This window comes from Mustela erminea, chromosome 21 (genome assembly GCF_009829155.1).
Source record: "Mustela erminea isolate mMusErm1 chromosome 21, mMusErm1.Pri, whole genome shotgun sequence".
In the NCBI taxonomy this organism is placed as follows: Eukaryota; Metazoa; Chordata; class Mammalia; order Carnivora; family Mustelidae; genus Mustela; species Mustela erminea.
This window is the reverse complement of record NC_045634.1, coordinates 28719723-28740502: the sequence shown is the minus strand read 5'-3', so window position 1 is coordinate 28740502 and position 20780 is coordinate 28719723. Positions and strand designations below refer to the sequence as shown.

Below are 20780 nucleotides of genomic sequence, written 5' to 3'. Positions count from 1 at the left end.
GCGGAGAAGCAGACAGAGAAGGGCAGGGGATTAAAACGGATAGCACCCAAGTGACCCGAGAGCTCAGGCATGAGACAGGGTGGGTCAAAGAGCACCTCAGGAGGGCGAAGGACACCACACAGAAGCTCTGACTTAGAACCCGAAAAAGAATTATAAGGAGAAGCAAAAAAGAGAACTTCTCTTACAAACTCCCAATGACGCCCACTTACCTGTCATTCTTACCAGATGCCCTCTGCCCTCTCCGACTTTGCGGGAGATATAAAGGCCCCTAGGAGTCAAGATGCTCTCAGCTTCAGGAATACAGTTTCCCCAGCTTTTCCCCAAACCTCAAACAGGTCTACCCACCAGTTTCCCCGTCTCTGTCAGCTGTCTCTCTGTCTTGCGCTGTTAGTCCCACTGGCACCTGTTGTCTCCGTGGTTTTATTCCCTTGATCTTGGGGTCTTTTTTTCTGCTGTCAATGTGTTCCTCCCTCACCTGCTCTGTTAGCATAGAAACATGATCAAATCGCACAGAACAGTAGTTAAAAGAACCAAACACAAAAGCACAATGTTACCAAGTTGCTGTGTGTCATTCCCCTTTAGCTGCTAACGGTTGTGAGCTTTCTGCTGCGTGGTCATGAGGGGGCCCTCCTGGTTGCCTACACAACCTACTGTCCCTCCCTCGTCTTCCCTGATAGAAACTAACTTTGTTCAACCGCCCACCTGACCCAACCTCAGGTAAATTTTGTTTGACACCACCTTGACTTTTTTTGCCCATTATTTTTATCAGTCCAGGATACCTTTTGTGTCTAAGTTTGCCTAATAAAATGGACAGATTTGACCTTTCGTCCATGCTAGTAGGCGGGCTTCTCTTTCTTCTCTTTCTGGAATGTAAACATACAAACGTGCACCTATAGTCTGTGATCAAGCTACAGGAGAACCAGTCTGAGGGTGAAGCTTGCTGAAGATGGCCGAGACCAAAGCAAAGAGAAATCCCCTGATTACTTTCGGCTACTGACTTAAGTAATCCTGGAGCCTGTTTTCCCTCTGAATTTCTGTTATGAAATATCGTAAGTCAGTTCAAACAAAAGCTGGTTTGACTTGGGTTTCTGTTGCTTTCATCACTAGTTTCAGCATCCTAGTTTGGTGGTAGGTCTGTTGGACCTGATTTTTCATTTCTTAATCAATCGACTGCCTGTGCTCCCAAAGAAACAGTCCTGGCTAAGAAGACCGGTGAATTTTTGGTAGGTCCCACACAGACCATCTCCTTCTTTTATTAACTGATTCCTCATTGACGCTCCTTGCTTCTTGAAATATTACTTTCTATTGGGATTTTTAACAATATTTTCCTGGTATTTTCTTAACCATAAAATGATTATTTCCTTTAAGCTATTCTGTAGTACGGCACTCCTACTAAAGTCCTACAGTTCAGAATTTCCATTGGATATCTCCCTTTGGATGGTTTTTAGTATCTTAAAGTCGTCCTGTCCAACGTGGTATTTTCCATGCTCCCGCTCCTCACCCTGCGTCTCGGATTTTGTCCTTCCGTGTTAACGGTTTAACTGACCACTCAGTTTCTCATGGCACAAACATGTCAACCTAGATTCTTCTCTCTTCCATTCCAGGTGTGTACTAGATATCTAAGTTAATTAAAAGCTTCTCTGTTAATCCATTCCTCTTTATCCCTACTATTTCAGCCCAAGCTGAAACTGTATCTCTTCTCTAGACGGTTACAGTAACTTCTGATGTGTTCCCAGCCTCTGTTCTTATTTCCCTGATAGGCATCTTTCATGAACTTGCCAATGAATTTTAAAAATTAAAATCTGATTATGTTAGCTCCTCTTCCTCGAACACTCTTTACTAAATGCCACTTCCTACAGTACAGCGGAGCGACTCCCCCGATGTCCTACAACTCTGGCTATCACTTTTGACTAGGCTTCATTTCTGTCCCTCATATGCTGTGTTGCTGTCATATTAGCAATACCAAATTATGCATCTGGATGCGTTACTCTTAGGTATTGTCTATATATACTCACTTCCTTTTGGCCCAATTAATTAATTATTTCTCATATCTAATGTTAATTCTGTGAAGTCTTCTGCTGTTTGTTCTCCCTTCTGATCATCTCTTCATTGAAATGTGTACAGCAGAGCATTTCACGCACTATGTTGCATGGGGTTATTTACCCATCTTCTCCCATACGTCAGTTCCTTCAGGAAAATGGTAGTCTTACTCATTGCTGATCTCCCCAATTTTTAAAAATAAGTGGTAAAAGAGTACAGTTTCTTTTCCCACAACTGTTCCATTAATCTCAGTAATTTCAAAGTGTCTACCTGCAATATCTTCCAAAGGGAAGAGAAAGGGCTTATCTCACAGACCAATTTTAATCAATGTACAGTAGCCACTTGGAATGTGTATAGAGAAACGCTCTGAAACTCTACCCAAGGTCAGCTTGAGGGGGTTCTGGTAAATTAACACAGGCATGAGAACTCTTCTGTTGTATAGCTTTTACTCCATAAGGATAGTTAATGTTTTATATAGACTGCCTGTCTCTAATGAGAATTAAGTTAAATATTAGAATCAGGAGGGACACGCGATTGCCTTGAATGTTGAGTTAGAACAACTTTAGAGATCATGATTTTGTTTTATATTAAAGGAATCTAGAGAGCAATGTGGGGGAAGTATTTTTCCTGGAGTGATACAGTTAGTTTAGAACTCAGTTTTTCTAATGTCCAACTGACACTTATGCTACAGTTGCCCATGAAAGAAAGAAAGAAAGAAAGAAAAAGAAAGAAAGACAGTATCCTGTTGGAATCCCCAAAACCTCAAACATGCATCATATTCTTAGGGTTGAAAAAGTGCATAGGTATTTGCATCTGAATGTAGAAATATTGAACAGTCCTATTTCTTTTTCAAGCAGAGACATAACTGCTCTACCTTCTAGTGTGATATGTATGAATTATAGGGTTGCTAATGACTACACGAATAGCATCTGTGGTAGAGGAGAACAATGTACAGTTCATTAGATGTAACTCAGAGCGGCTAAGACAAGCTCTTAGTTTAGCTTCATGGATAAGGATTTATTTGACCTTGGGGATAGTTCCTCATTTCTTTTTGCTTCAGTTTTCTACCTGAAAAGTCCTATCTCATAGGCTTGTTGGCTTCTTGTTTATCTTCTGAAAACACATACAACAGACTTGTAAAGAAACCTTAGTTAAAAATATCAGCTAAGGGGCGCCTGGGTGGCTCAGTGGGTTAAGCCTCTGCCTTTGGCTCAGGTCATGATCCCAGGGTCCTGAGATGGAGCCCCACATCGGGCTCTCTGCTCAGCAGGGAGCCTGCTTCCCTTCCTCTCTCTCTGCCTGCCTCTCGGCTTACTTGTGATCTTTCTCTGTCAAATAAATAAATAAAAATCTTTAAATATAAAATATATATATATATATATAAATTCATTATATATATATATATATATATATATATATATATATATATATATATATATCAGCTAATGACCTGATTTTAAGAGACCATTCTCCATGGGTTTATTGTGTCTCTGCCCGTCTTGTAAGCCAACATCACCTGTGTTGGTTCTGGATTAACTTTTCTAGGATGGTCCATAGGTCAGGGGTCTTGGAAACCTGAGATCACGTCTCCAGGTAGAGTAGAAGACAGGTTTGCTTACTTCCCATTGTAAAAGATTCAGGTTCCCTAAGTTCAGGGATTCTTTCTAGGAATACAGCATCTGAACATGGAGAGGGCAGTAGGCCTTCTCTCCATTTTCCATCCCCCTGTGAGAATTTGGGTTCAGGGAACCAGATCAGATGTTGATACATAAGCTACTGCTGTTCTTATGAGTGATAAGCTGTCCTTTGTTTCTGACCCAGAGGCCTGTCTTTCTGATCACTGCCTGTAAGCCCTAGCTCACTGACCTCTTAGTTTGCAGGGGTGGTGAGGTCTCAGACCCTTCCCATTTCTTGACATCTGAATTCTGTTTATGTTACTGACGTTAACTGTAAACCTCTGTTGATTTTAAGGAGTTGGTTTTTCTTTTTCCCCCCTTCAACTGAATGAATATTTTTTCCCAGGATAATGATCATTAATTTGAATTTGAAAATGAGCAGATTTAAGAGCCAAAGATTGCACAGACGTTTTTAGTCCAATTATTGGTTCTTGATTAAATGGGGTGATGTTTAGAAGCTAATTCAGCTATTTTGAATTTTTATTTCTGTTGTAGATGTTAAGTACCATGACAAATTATATTAATAAATGTCTCTACTTTGTGGAATGTCCTTCTTCAAACTATGTATTGATTTAAGCACTACTCTTCAGGCTCAACTCCTCAGTGCACATAAGGCTTTCCAGATGCATGGTAAACATACCATTCTGTGACATTTTGTTTAATCATCCGAGTTACTCATTAAGAACTTGCCATACGGTTTCGTATGTTCTCTATACCGTTTCTTAAATCACAGGGTACAGAAGAGTAAGGGACATTTAAAAACAAATACAAATTACATCTATAATTCTAACACATTCTAGGCAATCGATGATGAATATTATAAACATGTTCACTCTAAATGATATGATTATCTATGGTTATGTGCTTTTACTTTAAAAAAAAAACTAAAATTTAAGAGTTGGACACAATTTAAAAATCTGGCTATTTTTCCTTAAGATTATAATTCCAAAATCATTCTATAAAAATATGAATGCGGAAAGAATAAAAATAACATACTCAACTCCTTGATTTAATTACTTTTGAATGCTTACTCATCACAAGTGAGAATCACGATAAATGTCACCATTCAGTAAAATAGGAGAGGAAAATATCTTTATTCTAAACTCGGTTGCACTCTTAGGTTTACTATGGATGAAAGACTGCCTATAAAACTGGTGCTAAGACCCTGGGGGCAATAAAAACTCTAGAGGCTGCTTAGAGGAAACTCCATGAAGCTAGAGTTTTATTAACTTAAGAAGTAGACAATGACACTTTGCCCCAAGCTGCTGCCCTGAGGCTACTCTTTTGGTTATGTTGCAATGAGAACACCTTCCTATCTAAAACCAGGAGCTGGGAAGCTCTCAACTCTGTCACTTACAAGTATTTCTCACTGGAAGATAAACATAACCCTAGGCCTTTCTCATAAGGGGTATGTCACAGTAGGAGACACTGATACCATGCCCTACTCCCATGTCTACCGAATGATGGTTTCAGAGTCTAAGATGTGAAGGGAAATCTAGATCAGTAAGTAGCTTCTAAATAGGAGTCTTCAAAGACTGTGATGAGGACAGAGCAGAAACTGGCACCCTACACCCCCCATACAACCATCCCACCCCCTGCCTTGTGATATGTGTGACGTTCCTCAGGCTCTCCTGGCTTCCCTACAGGAAGAACAGATGGTTAACGGACAGAGATCACAGTCCTGCAGGACAGGAGTCTCCCTCAGTTTACAGATGTCCCAGTGATTTTCAGTAGCCTGACTTCCAGAAGACTCTCAACCATTTTCATGTTGGTCCCTCATTAGAGAGAAAACAAACAAAACAGCTTTGCTTGACAGAAACCCAGACTCCATTATCCTGAGTGTCTTCTTTAGCATATGAGAGCCCTTCTAAGCACCCCCTTTGTCCTCACCTCCCCAACTCCTGAGTATATAATCAGCCACTCCTTGGGATCACAGGGCAGCAGCTCTCTCTGCCCAGGGCTCCTGTCCCCCTGCTTTAATAAAATCACCTTTTTGCACCGGAGACATTTTAAGAATTCTTTCTTGGTCCTCAGCTCCAGACCTCACTTAAATTCTAAAACGTTATCAGTGTCGACAGTTTTCTTAAATTCATGAAACAGCAACTCTGTCCTCATTGTTCTATTCCAGATAATATATGTTCTTAAGAGCTTGATATGCAAAGATAGAGATTCTGAAGAGTTCATAATCCTCCATTGTCTGGTTTTCTTATCAATCTTTATCAAATTTTTATCAAATAATTTTTTTTTGTAAAGACTTCTACAGAATCTACCTAGGTATAATGTTATAGCTGAGGTATCTTTCCTTTAAAAAGAAGTGACATTATAATCAGTGTCATAAATCGAAGTAAACCTCAAACCTGTGCCACACACCTTATGAAGGGGAGATGTGGCAAAAATCTTCCCAGAAAATAAAGACTAAGAGAGATGCCTTTAAATATTGTGGAAGGAACATTATGTGAAAACGTCCTGAAAAGTTAATTACTAAAGGAATTGGGTGCATTAAGATGATCAAAATATATATTAAAATTTATTTACTTATCATCTCCATGTTTAATGTGATGACTTCACAGAAATATTACTCAAAACAAAACAAAACAATGAATTCAGTAGTAGCAGTTTGAAAACGGTATCTCTTACCCACCAAGACACCTAGAGTGGAGCTGCATAATGGACACTTGATAGTGGGTGATCATAATTAGCACCTAAAGACCTACCAATGTGGGAAAAATGCCAAGTTAACAACAATTAGCAGGTGAACTTGACTCAATGAGCAGTGAAAACTCTCAGCAAAAGTGGTCCCGTTCCCTATCATTGATTTTCACTGTCTGTTGAGCCATGCATTAAATTTATTTTCTGTTGCATTTTCCTGGTTGTGGGTAGGTCCCTTCATCCAGCAGATTCTGTGTTGCTTTCAATTCCTCAATTACTCCAAAATTCTGGAGAACTACTGAGGGATGTTCTGAGATTCTGTATGTATATATATGCTTGTATGTATGTATGTGTACACACACACACACACACACACACACACACACACACACACACAGATGGACTGCCGCTAAATCTGGGGAAGAACTCTCCTTGGAGGTCCCAGAGCTCATACTGCCATTATGAGGACTATTTCAAATGGAGATATGTTTATTTTATGTTCTGGAACTAGCATATTTTAACATCATATAATACTAACTGGATTTTATTTTGTTTTCTCATGAATTTTATTATGTTTCTATTGCTATTCTCACCAAAAGGTACTAGAGGTCCTTAGGTAGCTCTAAATATTGTCAATTCATTGATCACCAAAGAGAAGAGCTAGTGTATATCTAGGAGCTGGGGTAGAAAGGAAGGGAACATTTGGAACATTTCATTTTGGTACATGGAATGAAATTGGAAAAAGTATAGAAAAAAAAACAATAAACAGAAGAGGAAGTGGCTGCTATTTTTAAGTAAACATTACTACTGATCTTAAATTAGAAGATAGTTATGCTGACATCATAATGATTATCTGTACCTCTAGACTATAAATTCTACAGGGTAGTGATTTTTCCATATTTTTTCCAGTGGACACGAGTAGTGAGCACAAAACCCAGAACATGGTTCTTTCTCAATTCATTCTATTTGAACACATTAAAAAAAAAAAAAAAAAAAAAACACCCACTAATCTATGCAGGTATGATTGGACCAGAGTCAAATTTGAAAATGTAAATCCCTTTGAAACATTATTTATAGGTAATGACAAAAGCAACAGAAAAGGCAGAGTCAGCTGAGTTATTGATATTGCAATACATATTATCCCAGTTAATAAGCATTGATTTAGTGCTGAGTTTTTGCCCAGACATCTCTTGGAACTGTTAGGGAACAGACTGGATCCTGGAGGAAGAACCAAGTGGCACTTGGAGACGTTGGAGGTTCGGAGGTTTATTTAACACTGGTGGGCCCAGAGGAGACCGTTCTCTTTATACACTTCTGCTTCTGCATACTTGATATTTTTGTCACATGCAGGAAAAGGGGTAGGAAGGAAGAATCCGGAAGGGCTTTGAGACAGGGACTGGAATTCCCTTGATTTGGCTGGCCATCTTAGAGTACAGTCGTTCCCGTATCAGAACCACGAGAAACTCACAGATGTTCCCTCAAGCAAATACTCATGCACACACGTGCACACGTGTAGATGACGCTTAGGTTTTGCTTTTGTAGTTTTACATCTCACCAGGTATTTTTTATTTAAATCCTCTCATTGATGAATTCAGTTCTTTTCACACATTTACATTTCTTGATTATGCCAAACAGATGTAGTCTTACCCCAAATCACGTTTGCTCAATAAATCAGAACATCACAAAAATTTAGACCTGATAATGCTTCAGACTTTTTTTTTTTAATGCTTAAAGTTTTTTGTTCTTTATAGGCATATACATTAAAGTCATGTTGATAGGAATTGTTACCCTCACAATGGAGACATTATGTACACTTTTGCTAATTAAACAGGCACCCATACCCTTTGCTTTTATGTTTTAAATGGTGTCACTTACTCAGTTTTTATTTATGCCCACGTGCTTAGAAAAGTGACGTGAATGGTATCTTAAAATATAAGAGTATAGAATGGAAGATTGACTTGACTATAGTAGAAGTGAAGGAAAAAAGACAGGGGGTGTGATTTCGTTATATTTGTCTGAATTTTAGAAATGTAGTAATTATAATACACCCTAATGAAGTTGGTGTTCAGACAGAGGGAAAATTCCCACGAATTCTCTGTTAATAAAGCGTATACCTAAGAATTATCCGTGCTCAGTGCATACGTGGTTAATAGTCTCAAACAGTGATTTTTGACCAGAAGACATTGGCAATGAGCTAATGAATGGAGGCTAGATACGCTGCTAAGCAACCTGCAACGTGTAGCAGAGTTTTCTACAGCAAAGAAATATCCCCCCTGAAATGTGAATCATGCCGAAGATGAGAAATGTTTGTCTAGAATAGAGGGTGGCAAAATACAGCTCTCTGGCCAAATCTGACCGTTTCCTGTTTTGATAAGACCCGGGAGCTAATGGTTTTATTATTTTTAGATGGCTGAAAGAAATTTTTTTTCTTTTGTCAAGTACTACTTATGACACATGAAAACTATATAAATACAAATTTCGGTTTCTATAAATAAAGTCGAATTTTAACATAGCCGTATGGATGATCTGTGGCTACATTTTGCTACAACAGCAGAGTTAAGACATTTCAGCAGAAACGCTGTGGCCCACACAGCTTAAAATATATTTACTGTCTGGCCCTTTACAAAGTAAATTTGTTAACCCGTCTTTTAGTAAATGCAGGGAAGAAAAAGAAGGGATGAAGGGAAGGGGGGAGGGTAAGAGAAAGACAATGTATTCATTGTAAAGTGACCAGAATACTTAGACGTCTGGAAACTATGAGATAGTGAGGTGTCTTATTACTTTTACTTCATCATTAGTTTTATTGATAAAGTAAAAATGAAACTTTGTTTTCTATATCCATACTTTCTTCAGTTCATTTTTTAAAGATAATTAATTTATTTATTTGAGAGAAAGGAGCACAGGACAGGTGCACGGACAGGTGTGGGAGGAAGGGGCAGGCGGAGAGAGTCTCAAGCAGACTCTGCATTGAACATAGAGTCCGATGTGTGACTCGGTCCCACAACCCCGAGATCAAAATCCTGAGATCATGATCTAAGCCAAAACCAAGAGTCAGCTGCTCAACCCACTATACCACCCAGATGTCCCCTTTCTTCTTTACTTTTAGTTTTCTGTGCAAATGAGGTTGATGTTTACAACCAGTGTTGAGGTGGTGGCCTTTGGTTCTATGCATGACCTGGTGTTTCAAGAACGGCTCATGGGTATCACCATACCTTGTTGTTGTGTTTTTCCTGTTATGTTTGCAACAATCTGATTGCTGTCCCAGCTACTTTTGGTTAGATAAAATATTACCACATCACACTTTCTGACTGAAGTGTTACGCCAATCTCATGGTAACCTGATTCTTCTCCCCAACCCCTGCCCCATCCTTTGTGAGCAACATGTTTTCCCTACAGGAATGCCTGAAATGTATTTACTCATTAATCCTTGAGGTGAAATAAATTACCTCACAGATTGCTGTTGTTCGTTGTTCTATTGAAAAGTTCCCTATTGTAATGCATAACTGTGATCTTCACATCCACTTTTCTCTGGATTTCATGAAAATGTGCATTTATTATACTTTTGATTACTATTTTCTTCCTTCTTCTAGTGTTTGTACTTCAAGGACACCACTTCTTCTGTTTCAGCCTCTTCATTCTCTGTTTCTATTATATATTTTGTGGTTGCTTTAGTTCTGTGGCTTTCCTCTTCATTGACTTGGATTTTAGGCTCTCCTTTCCAGGATTCCAGTTACCACACATCTCTATCATATTTCTGGTGTTTCTAAATCACAGGTTCTCAATCCTGGCTGCACATCCGAATCACCTTTAAAGATTTAAAAAATCTCAAGACCCAGGCTGCACCTCAGAACTACTAAATCAATAAATACCGAGGCAACCAAAACATCAGTATCTTTATACTCCTGACATAGTTTCAGTGAGAATCACCATTTTATTCTCTTTTATGTTATGTTTGCTTATGTTATTTCATTTTAAGTAAGCTCTACACCCAGTGTGTGGCTTGAACTCATGACCCTGAGATCAAGAGTTATATCTTCCACTGACTGAGCCAGCCAGACTTCCCAAGAGATCCACTATTTTAATGAAATCAGATACATGAAGATTTTACTTGGGTTTTATCTGTGCTTTGCAATCTCTTATTTCCTCTTCTTTGGTGTTGTCTCATCCTTTATCCCTTCTTATTACATTTGTATTGCTGTTAAACCCTTCCAGAGCTCAAAGCTCACCTGGATAATTTCTTTCTTTCTTTTTTTTTTTTTTTTTTGATAGATTTTTCCTTCCAGAATAGGAAGTATTTTGCTTGCTGTGTTTGTCTTTTCTGTTCTCTCTTCTTTCCTTCACTTCTTCTAGTCGTACCGTTTCTCTTTGGTTGTGCCTTACTGGGTCATATCTGCTGTGCTTCTTCTTGTCGACGAGGGCAACATTACCCAGATTTTCAATCTGATATAATAGATAATGGGTGCCCTTTTCCCTGAGCCTTATTATTATTATTATTATTTTAAGAATAATTGGTTTCTTAATTCTAATGTGTCTTTGAAGTCTGGGTTTGGTTTTCCATCTATTTTTCTGACCTGTGGCGATGGAGATATGGACTGGGTCTACTGAGTTCAGCCCTCGGCCATAGAGGTTTGGATTCTGCTGTGCCTTCTGGCCAATGCTAATGACCAAATGCTCCGCTCCATCCACTCAGGAATGTGTCCCATTGCGGTTGATTTTGTTATCATTCTTCCCCTCCATGGACACCTCCCAGTGGACCGTAATGTCTTCAGAAACTTTGACTGTTTTTTTCATTGGTGCTGATGTCCTAGGGAGGTACCTATAGATTTTCTCTCAGAAATTCCCTCTTGACTCTCAAGGCTGCTTAGTTATTCCTCAATCCACATCTTTCTAAATTGGAGAGAAAATGATTCATGAAATTCTCAGGATTTCAGGAACTCACCTGTGTTCCTCCATTCTGTGTTCCGGGCTGGGGCTGGGTAAACGGATGGGGGAACTGGTTGGGAATTGTAGGGCATAGAGTTAGAATTCTGTGTCTCTTCACTTGCTGACCTCCCTTTGTCCTCTTCACTTCAACATCTTTGCCTGAAGTATTTGACTCTTGAGACACCCTTTGCAGTATAACTTTGTAAATCCTTCAGAACAGAAGTGTTCTTGCAAATACTTAGCTTGAAACAGTTGCCAATTAGCTTGTCAAAACAATGGCATTGAAAGTTCAAGCAGAATCATTGTGTTGCATCAATCAATAAGTCTGTGCTTAGCAACCTTCTTGTTAGTGGCTGTTAAGCCTTAATGTTCTCTGGGAATTATTTGGGGTTCTTATTAGGAATTCTAATTTCTATGACTCAAGTGGTCTAGAAGGAAACTTAGTAACCTAAACTTTGAACGACATATTAGATGGTTCAGGTGGAGGTGTTCCATGAATTACAGTTTGAGAAAAAAAAAAAAAAAAAAAAAGCCTGTGTGCTTAGCATTCTGCTTACAAATATGAGGGAAATAAAATAAGTATATAGTTTGGTTTCAGCTCTTAGGATACTTATAGACTTGTCCTTTGTTGCATGTGTGTAATGATTCTAGGACAATAGAAAACATACTATAGAAAAAGGTCAAATATCTGTAGAACTATTAAAAGTCCTTCGTAAAAGTTGTATCACTACTAAAATCCAAACTCACATTGAAAAAAATAAGTTTTTGAGTCTGTGTATTTTAAAATGCACTACCAGAATGGACTCATTTTAGGAATCTTTCCAGGTCCCACAAAAATTACACCTACTCCATGAGACCTACTTGGTATGCTTTTCTACTATTACAACATATACAACATGTCAAGTAATCCTAACATTCTTTTATGTTCTTTTGTCACTCATTGTTCTTTCTCTTGTGTTTCTACCAATTTAAGCACTGATTTTATATTCCACCAGAGAGCACATAATTCTACTGGAAAGTTCGGGACGTTATTTGTCTTTTCTTTTTTTTTTTTTAATTATTTCAAAGAAAAAGAAATGGCTCTTCGCAAATGGTAGATCCTCAACTGAAGTTTGTAATAGTAAAGAGAAAAAAGTCCAACAAAAATCTATGTTTGTCATAACAATGACTCACATACAATATTGTATATTCTCTGTGAACTGTTTCAAGTTTCTCATGACCGATATTATTTGTGCCTTTGGGAGCTCTGTATTTCTAATTGTTCTGTGATAACTAAGAATAGGGGTAAACGTAATATTTATTTTTTATAAAGAATTTAGTGAGCATGTAGAATGCATTAAAAAAATAGATATTTTTTCAAGACACATAGGGCATGTCCCCTCTCTTAAAAAAAAAAATGCCATACTGTTGAAAAGCAAAGTGTTTAAATAGAGTTAAAAGGAGGAAAATATAAAGCACATATTATTATTTTGAACATAGAGCAAAGAATTTATTAATATAAAATAACTCGATCAATGAAAAGTGTTCTTGGGGGAGACTTTTTAACTCGGATTTTAAGGAAAATTATTGACAGGCAATGGTGGTAAAGAAACAGAGATTCCCTCCAGGTGGTAGAAAAAACTGTGGGAAAAGATTTCGATGGGAAGGATCATTATTAATAAACTAGTAGCTGTGCACTGATTATATTTGAGGATTGTTGGAAGCCTACTGGTCTACCCAAACTGTGTGTACAAAGTCCTCTTCCTGGCACCCAAAGGTCGATGGAGGTTTAGATAATAGTCTTGACTCTATAGGAGGGTCAACCTACTTAGGAGAAAGGATATTCAAAACAGGGAGAGAAAAGGGTGAAGTCAGGGTTTCAAAGGAATATTTGGTAGCTTAAGTATCAAACTTGAATGATCATACAATGAAGTAATCACAAGAAATAGGTAAGTTGGAGGGAAGTAGCACTGGGGACAGATATGTACTATTTTAAAAATGTTTCAAAGTGAATAGCAGCAAATATTAATATGGTAATACTAATATTACCATATTGAACAAATAGAGCATTGGAGGTTGTATCACATCTATTGGTACAGATTTGAGGTTTATCAGTCTTGCTTATTTTGAAGCTCAGATGAGACCAGTTGAAAAAAAGAACATACAGAAGAATTGTGTTTTTGTTTTGTTTTGTTTCATTTTTTCCCCACCTGGCTCTTCTTTCCATAGTCAAGATGTTTTTGTTTATTTGTTTGTTTGTTTTTATTCAACTTCTGTACCCTAACTTTTGGTACCCTTAGCCATCAAGGGACTTAACAATACCAGACCTGTTCAGTGATGAAGTAATTGACAGGCACACACGCATGTGCACACACTGATGCACACATCTGCTTGCACATATATTTTTATTCTAAACACAGGCCCGCTTTATTGAGAAACTTCATGTGATATGCAGTGGGGAAAAGTGAATTTAGAATCTTACCTTCCCCATTTACTGGGTTTATAGAAGTCAGCAAGACACTATTCTCTCTACGTCTATTTTTGTGCTTGGAAAAATATCCATATCTATCACACCCAGAAGTGAAGAAGCTGAAAAGGTTTATAGGAAGTGTTTTTCCAGCTGTAAAGTTATAAGCATAAGATGGTTGTTGTGAGTCACACAAGAGTACCATCAGACATCAATCAATCCATTTTTCACTTTGGGTGTTCCTTTGGCTCTTCCCTCCTGTACCAATAACAGTAGTTGATTTAAATCTCATTTTCTGCAGTTCCTTTGTCTTTTGTTCTACTGAGCCAAAATAATTACAAAGATCTAAGAACATCAATAGGAGACCTCTAGATTTATAAATCAGAAACCCAGACCTTTTCTAAATGAGTAAATGCGCAAAGTATATTAGTTTTTTTTTTTTTTTTTAATTTGACAGAGAGAAATCACAAGTAGTCGGAGAGGCAGGCAGAGAGAGAGAGAGGGAAGCAGGCTCCCTGCTGAGCAGAGAGCCCGATGCGGGACTCGATCCCAGGACCCTGAGATCACGACCTGAGCCGAAGGCAGCGGCTTAACCCACTGAGCCACCCAGGTGCCCCAGTATATTAGTTTTATTAAAAAATAATTATAAACATCACTTACAATCTTTTGTGACTAGATACTGGGAAACCACATTTATTTTATGACTGCTCTATCAGGAGACATATATGCTTCGTATTGGATAAAGCTTCAAACTGACAAAACTTTTTTATTTATGGAGCATTTTACATACTATTTCCCTTTATGACTTTAATCCCTTTCCATTAGCTACTTTCTCTTATGTGGATGTTCTCTTAACTAATAATGATTGAGTGACATCCACTATGGCCAACTCTTGGAATACAGACTCTGGAGAAACAAAGAAAATAAGTAGGACTTCTACACTTAGGAAAATTTTATTATGTTAATTTCTTAATTGTTTATTGAAATCATTTGTATTTATTTGGGACCTACTTGGAGTTGTTATATTTAAAAGACATTATATTGCTATAAATATTCAAATGTCTAAGAATTTTTAAAAATCAATATTTCCAATAAACTATGTTTCTGGTTTTTTTACATTAAAATTGATAAGCAAGTTTATTCAATTAAATATCAGGCATTCTGGGGCACCTGGGTGGCTCAGTGGGTTAAGCCGCTGCCTTCGGCTCAGGTCATGATCTCAGGGTCCTGGGATCGAGTCCCGCATCGGGCTCTCTGCTCAGCAGGGAGCCTGCTTCCTCCTCTCTCTCTCTCTCTGCCTGCCTCTCTGCCTACTTGTGATCTCTCTCTGTCAAATAAATAAATAAAATCTTTAAAAAAATATATCAGGCATTCTATGTTATCCTATTTTTTTTTTCCCTTAAAATAATGTAATCGCATGTGGGATTTTAGTATGTCCTAACTTAGGTCACATTAGATTTTGTTCAGTTTAAGAATTATCTATAAGAAAATAAAAGACAGTATTTCCTATCTTTAGTTGGTTTAAATGGAGAAAGCGACTACCATTTCTGAAGAAGTGAAGCTCTATACATTATAAGTTTTATGATTTAATATTTTGTAAATGAACCCTGGGATGGTAAACAGTATAAACAGTTATTTTAAAAGATTCGTGGATCTTTGGTGGGGGGAAGAGGGAATAGATATTTTATCTGATTTCTTATCTTGGCTTTTGTGCTTACCTAAATTATTAAACATACAACTTAACATAAACCAGAGAAGTGCTTAAAATTGCATAGGCATGCTAATCATGGGAAAAAAAATACCTTTCAAGGCTGAGACAATAAACACAATATTTGAGAATTGCTTTTTAAAATTTTATGTCACATTTCTCATAACCAGTGTTGTAATGAAGCTTTTATTACTAAAACTTAAAACAGAATTAGGTCATTCATATATAAATCCATTGCAATTAATGTTTCAAGACATAATAAAAATGAAAATCTGTGGTTCTTTTAATAAATACCCAAAGTATAAAATATTTCTACTCTAACTCTATTCTTAATGACAAAATCTGTTATATGTCTACAAACAACTATCTCAGTAATATTTGGATTATTATATAAAAGCTATGTTTATTCAAGTTTCATACATATTTTTCCTATAAAATCTCTTGGATAACTAAAGTAAAAAAAAATAACATTTATACTTACTCAGCATTTAATTAAAAATGTACTAGATTGTAAAATACTGAATAACCAAATCATCCCTGTTTCTTCTACAAGTAGAATACCAGAGATATTTTGTCTTGAGCTAATGTTTTTGGATGAATGAATGAAACAAATGAAAAAAAGATATGCATCTATTACCAACAGATGAAAAGAATTTATTGGTCTAATTATAGGACATGCATTCATTTTTCAACTGGAAGGCCAATCCACAAGTTGTATATTTTTAAAATTTAAAAGATTACATCCCAAAATGTTATGAACACTAGTCTGATAAGCAACTCTAATTTCCAGTTGTATGATAAAATATTCCTTGAATCAGCAAAAGAAATATCATACAATTTTTAAAAGTTTTTCCAACCCACACTTTTGATATCCATATAAAAAGTAATTTAAGGGTGCTTGGGTGGCTCAGTTGGTTAAACGACTGCCTTTGGCTCAGGCCATGACCCTGGAGTCCCAGGATCAAGTCCTGCATTAGGCTCCCTGCTCAGCGGGGAGTCTGCTTCTTCCTCTGACCCTCCCTCTTCTCATACTCTCATTCTCTCTCTATATATCACAAATAAATAAAATCTTTACAAAATGTAATTTCAGTATCTAGATCAGTAGGGTCAATAACTTTGTCTTCATGGATCAAATTTTGCAGTGTTAGTATATTTTCTAATCATATTTCATCTTATCAATTTTTTAAAGATTTTACTTATTTATTTGAGAGAGAGAGAGAGAGACCATGAGCAGGGGAAGAGCCGGAGGGAGAGGAATAAGCTCAGCAGAGATTCCAATGGGGAGCTCCATCCTTAGGACCCCGAGATCATGCCCTGAGATAAAAGCAAATGCTTAACTGACTGAGCCACCCAGGCATCCATCATTTTTTTTTCCTTTTATTTGAACTATAACATTGCTATGCTTCAGAGTTCCCAGTAGTTGGAATTGGAATGCCAGGTAAGAAAATCAATCTCTGGGATCATCTATAAATACAGTAAAAGCCAATTTTGGGATCTAACTTAGAGAAAGAAAATGTTAAAGCATGAAGGATTTTATGGACTATAAAGAAGATTCCTAAGACCAAAAAGAGACTTTTTAGAAGTCAACATTTTAAATAGAAAGAACCAGAAGAAAAATTATCTGAAATATATCATAAGCAAAATATCCTCTCTTGGCTTGTTTCCTCAGGGGAGAGCACTGAGATAATAACTGCGGTGCACAGCCAGCTGGTGGCTCAGTTGGTTAAGCGTTAGACTCTGGGTTTTAGCTTCGTTGGTGATCTCAGGGTCCTGAGATGGAGCCCTGCTTGGGGTCCACACACAGCGGGAAGTCTGCTTGTGATTCTCTGTCTCCCTTTTCCTTGGTCCCTCCCTCGACTTATACTTGTGCTCACAGTCTCTCTCAAATAGATGTCTTTAAAAAAAGAAGAATTGAGGGGTGCCCGGATGGCTCAGTCCATTAATCAGCACCTTTGTCTCAGATCCTGATCCCAGAGTCCTGAAATCAAGTCTTGAGTCAGGCTCCCTGCTCCAGGGGGAGTCTCCTTCTCCCTCTGCCTCTGCCTCTTTCTCTCTCTGTCTCTCATGAATAAATAAATAAAATATTTAAAAAAATATATATGTGAAGAATTGGAATGCAAACAATTTAGAAAGTGATTTGTGACCCTGGGAATTAACAGTGTAGGAGGAGAGTAAGGGAGGAGAAGGTAGCAAAGGGTTTGCTATCAACCAGGATGCCCTTGTAGACAACTGGGGTCTGTCTGGATAGGAGGACAAGGTAGAACACACCTCAGAGACTGAGTGTAAAAAAGCCACAACCAGTGGGGGCATTTATGCACAGATTCACATCCGCGCTTGTTCAGAGCTGCTTCTGCAGGCATTAACATTCTGGCAGGGCTGACTGGTGCTTTAGCAGCCAGGAACACAAAACAAAACAGAAACAATGGACCTGGGAAGCATCGCAGGTGTCACATTGGACATCTTCCTTGTGTAGAAGGGGCTGGGCAAGGCGCTGACCAGGGTACTGACTGCATACATCTTCAAAACCTCCTCTGGCTGATTGCATGACCATCTTCTGGGTCTCCAGCTTCAAACAGTCTGGGGGAAAAGTGGTATCACAGGTTTTCTCATGTGAGCAAGTTCTGTATCCTTGATTATCCTTTCTACCTTTTTTTTGGTGATCATTTATCTTTTAGCAGATTCAGTTAAAGGGTATTTTGGCATGGAGTTAAAGTTTTTGTTTTGTTTTGTTTTGTTTAAATTTTGAAGGAATAATTTAGATTACGTATCTTACTTTGGAACCTTAGAAGGATGGACAGTTCAGCATACTTATTTTATATGTGTTAGCTGAAACAAATCTGTTGTGCTCAAATGTATCAGATTGGATTTCCCTACCCCAATTTAAAACACAGGAGGGCTGGCCTCTTTCATTGGCTGAGTATAAAATGGCTGGGAGGGAAATCTAGGAAGGACTTAATTCCTGCTCTCAATAAGTCTACAATTCAGTTTTTGGGAGAAAACTCCCATTCATTCAACTGAGAAGTTGTACAGTATGTGCTAGGCACATATTAGCAAGCAAAAATGGGCTGTGAGAAGTTAGAGGCTATTTCTCACTGTAAAATCAAGGAAGAGCTTAATTCAGAAAGTAATGTTTGATCTTAGTCTCCAAGAATAGGTAGAAATGAAATATATACTGGGGAAAGGCTTTCCAAGTAGAGACAATAGAATAAACAAATCATGGATATTCACTTGAGGAGATGTTCACGGTTAAGCCCGAAGAACTAATATCATTTTCAGTTCCTCCCTTCAAATTTATCATAATAGAGTTTTGCTGTGGTTACTCTTGTTTGATTTTGTTTTAAGAATTGCTTCTTCTTCTTTTTTTTTTATCAAGGGTTTCTTCATTAAAGTGATTTAAGTTTGAACGAAAATAAGTAAATCAAATAATGAATAAAACCTCTCCAGTAATAAATATAGAGGTCAAAACTGCACATAAAATTATCATGACATACTCAGAGAATGCTGTACTTGTCAGTAGACCTAAATTCTAGTCCTAACTCAGCCACTAATTAACTTAACCCTCTGGTCTCAGCTTCCAGTTGTAGAAGATTAGAATGGCTGTGTATCATGAAAGTTCACTTTATCTCCAAATCACTGAGAAACTGGGAGGTATTTCAGAACATATAAAGAAAACAAATACAGAGGTATTTCTATTCACTACATATCAAAATGTTTTATCAGAACATTTGTCTTAATGGCAAGAACTAAGAAACACGAAGTTATGTCAATACAGAAAATTTGAAGTTTCAACATGTAAGCAATAAATATAGAAAACATGGAAGGAATTGTGAATGGTATTTATATTAATCTGTCATTTATGGTTCACATATCATGGTTTTCCTACTAAAATTGTTTTTAATTTTGTATTTATTTCAGCACTCTATGTGTGTGTGTGTGTGCATGTGCACACATGTGTAAAAGAAAAATCCTCATACACATACACATTTCTAATGTGGTCATTCTAATTTTAGTAGTGATGTAGGGGAAGATAATTGGAAGAGAAGCCTGTTATTCTTATTATAAATTTTACTTATACCCTACACATTAAAAATACCATTCCTTAAAATAATTATTCATTGAAAATATTATATACAGCATGCTATGATGTATGATTCCATATTAATCAACATTACAGATACATAATCCACACTTTCTTAAGTAGATATGGGTTTTTAAAGCTGGGGAGTTATATTTTGTTACAGACGAAGAGAACAGACTAAGAGAATATGAAAGCTATTACTTGAACATGTTTCTTACAAGAATTCTGTGTTTGGTATTTTATACGTAAGAGACCTATACTATTTTTGCATTGCATTTGAAGTTTAGACAATGCCTGTCAACACTAGAAAAAAATTCAGTATGGAAGCTGTAAGAGAGTGGCCACTGCCGTCAAAATCAAGTTTCGGAGCTGGAATGGTACAGTGAGGGTAAATCCCTCGATTTAGGAAGGAGCTGTGAGGGCCTCTGTGCTCTCCTTCACCGGTGTAGCAGCCTTGCAAACTGAGCTGAATTGCTCTAATTCTCATTAGCCTCAATGGTGAAGAAAGAAATCTGGATAGCATCTAAGGTGTGCCTGGATGGCTCAGGCAGTTGAGCCTCTGACTCTTGGTTTCAGCTCAGGTCATGATTTCAGGGTCCTGGCATCTAGCCTTGGTGTGGGATCCATGTTCAGTGTGGAATCTGTACGTCTACCTCTCTGTACCTCTCCCTCCCCCTCTGCTCCTCTCCCTGCTGGTACACTTGGTCTCTCTCTCTCTCTCTCTAATAAATAACTAAATAAAATCTTTGGGGGCGCCTGGGTGGCTAAGTCAGTTAAGTGTCTGCCTTTGACTCAGGTCTTGATTTCATGTCTGGGGATTGAGCCCCATGTCAGGCGTCCTGCTCAGTGGGGAGTCTACTTCTTCCTCTCCTTCTGCCCCCCTACCTTTCACCCCTGCTCCTCCTGAGCTCTCTCTCTCTCTCTCTTTCTCTGTCTTAAATAAATAAAAAAAATCCTTAAAAAATAAAAAAAGAAATTCGGATGACATCTAAAATTCCATTCAGCTTGAATATGTTATGGAATGTTTCACTATATCTAAAACAACTTTGGGGTCACCAACTTGGAATCCATATACCATATGCCAAATTTGAAATTGTTTTACATATGGGGACTTATGCATTTAAAGTGGTGACAGTTTGAATCTTGCTCCATTGTACATAGAGATAAATATCCAAACTGTTTTCAGTGTCTACAAAGAGACGCCTGACAATACCACTCAGAATCCCCCTGCCTGTTGCCCACCACCCACAAAAATTTCAAA

At 37.6% G+C, this 20780-nt stretch overlaps 1 long non-coding RNA gene across 1 annotated transcript in view; it reads left to right on the top strand.

Moving 5' to 3' along the window:
- Positions 1-20780, top strand: part of LOC116581878 — a 1012116-nt gene that overhangs the window by 822502 nt on the left and 168834 nt on the right. The window lies entirely within an intron of this gene.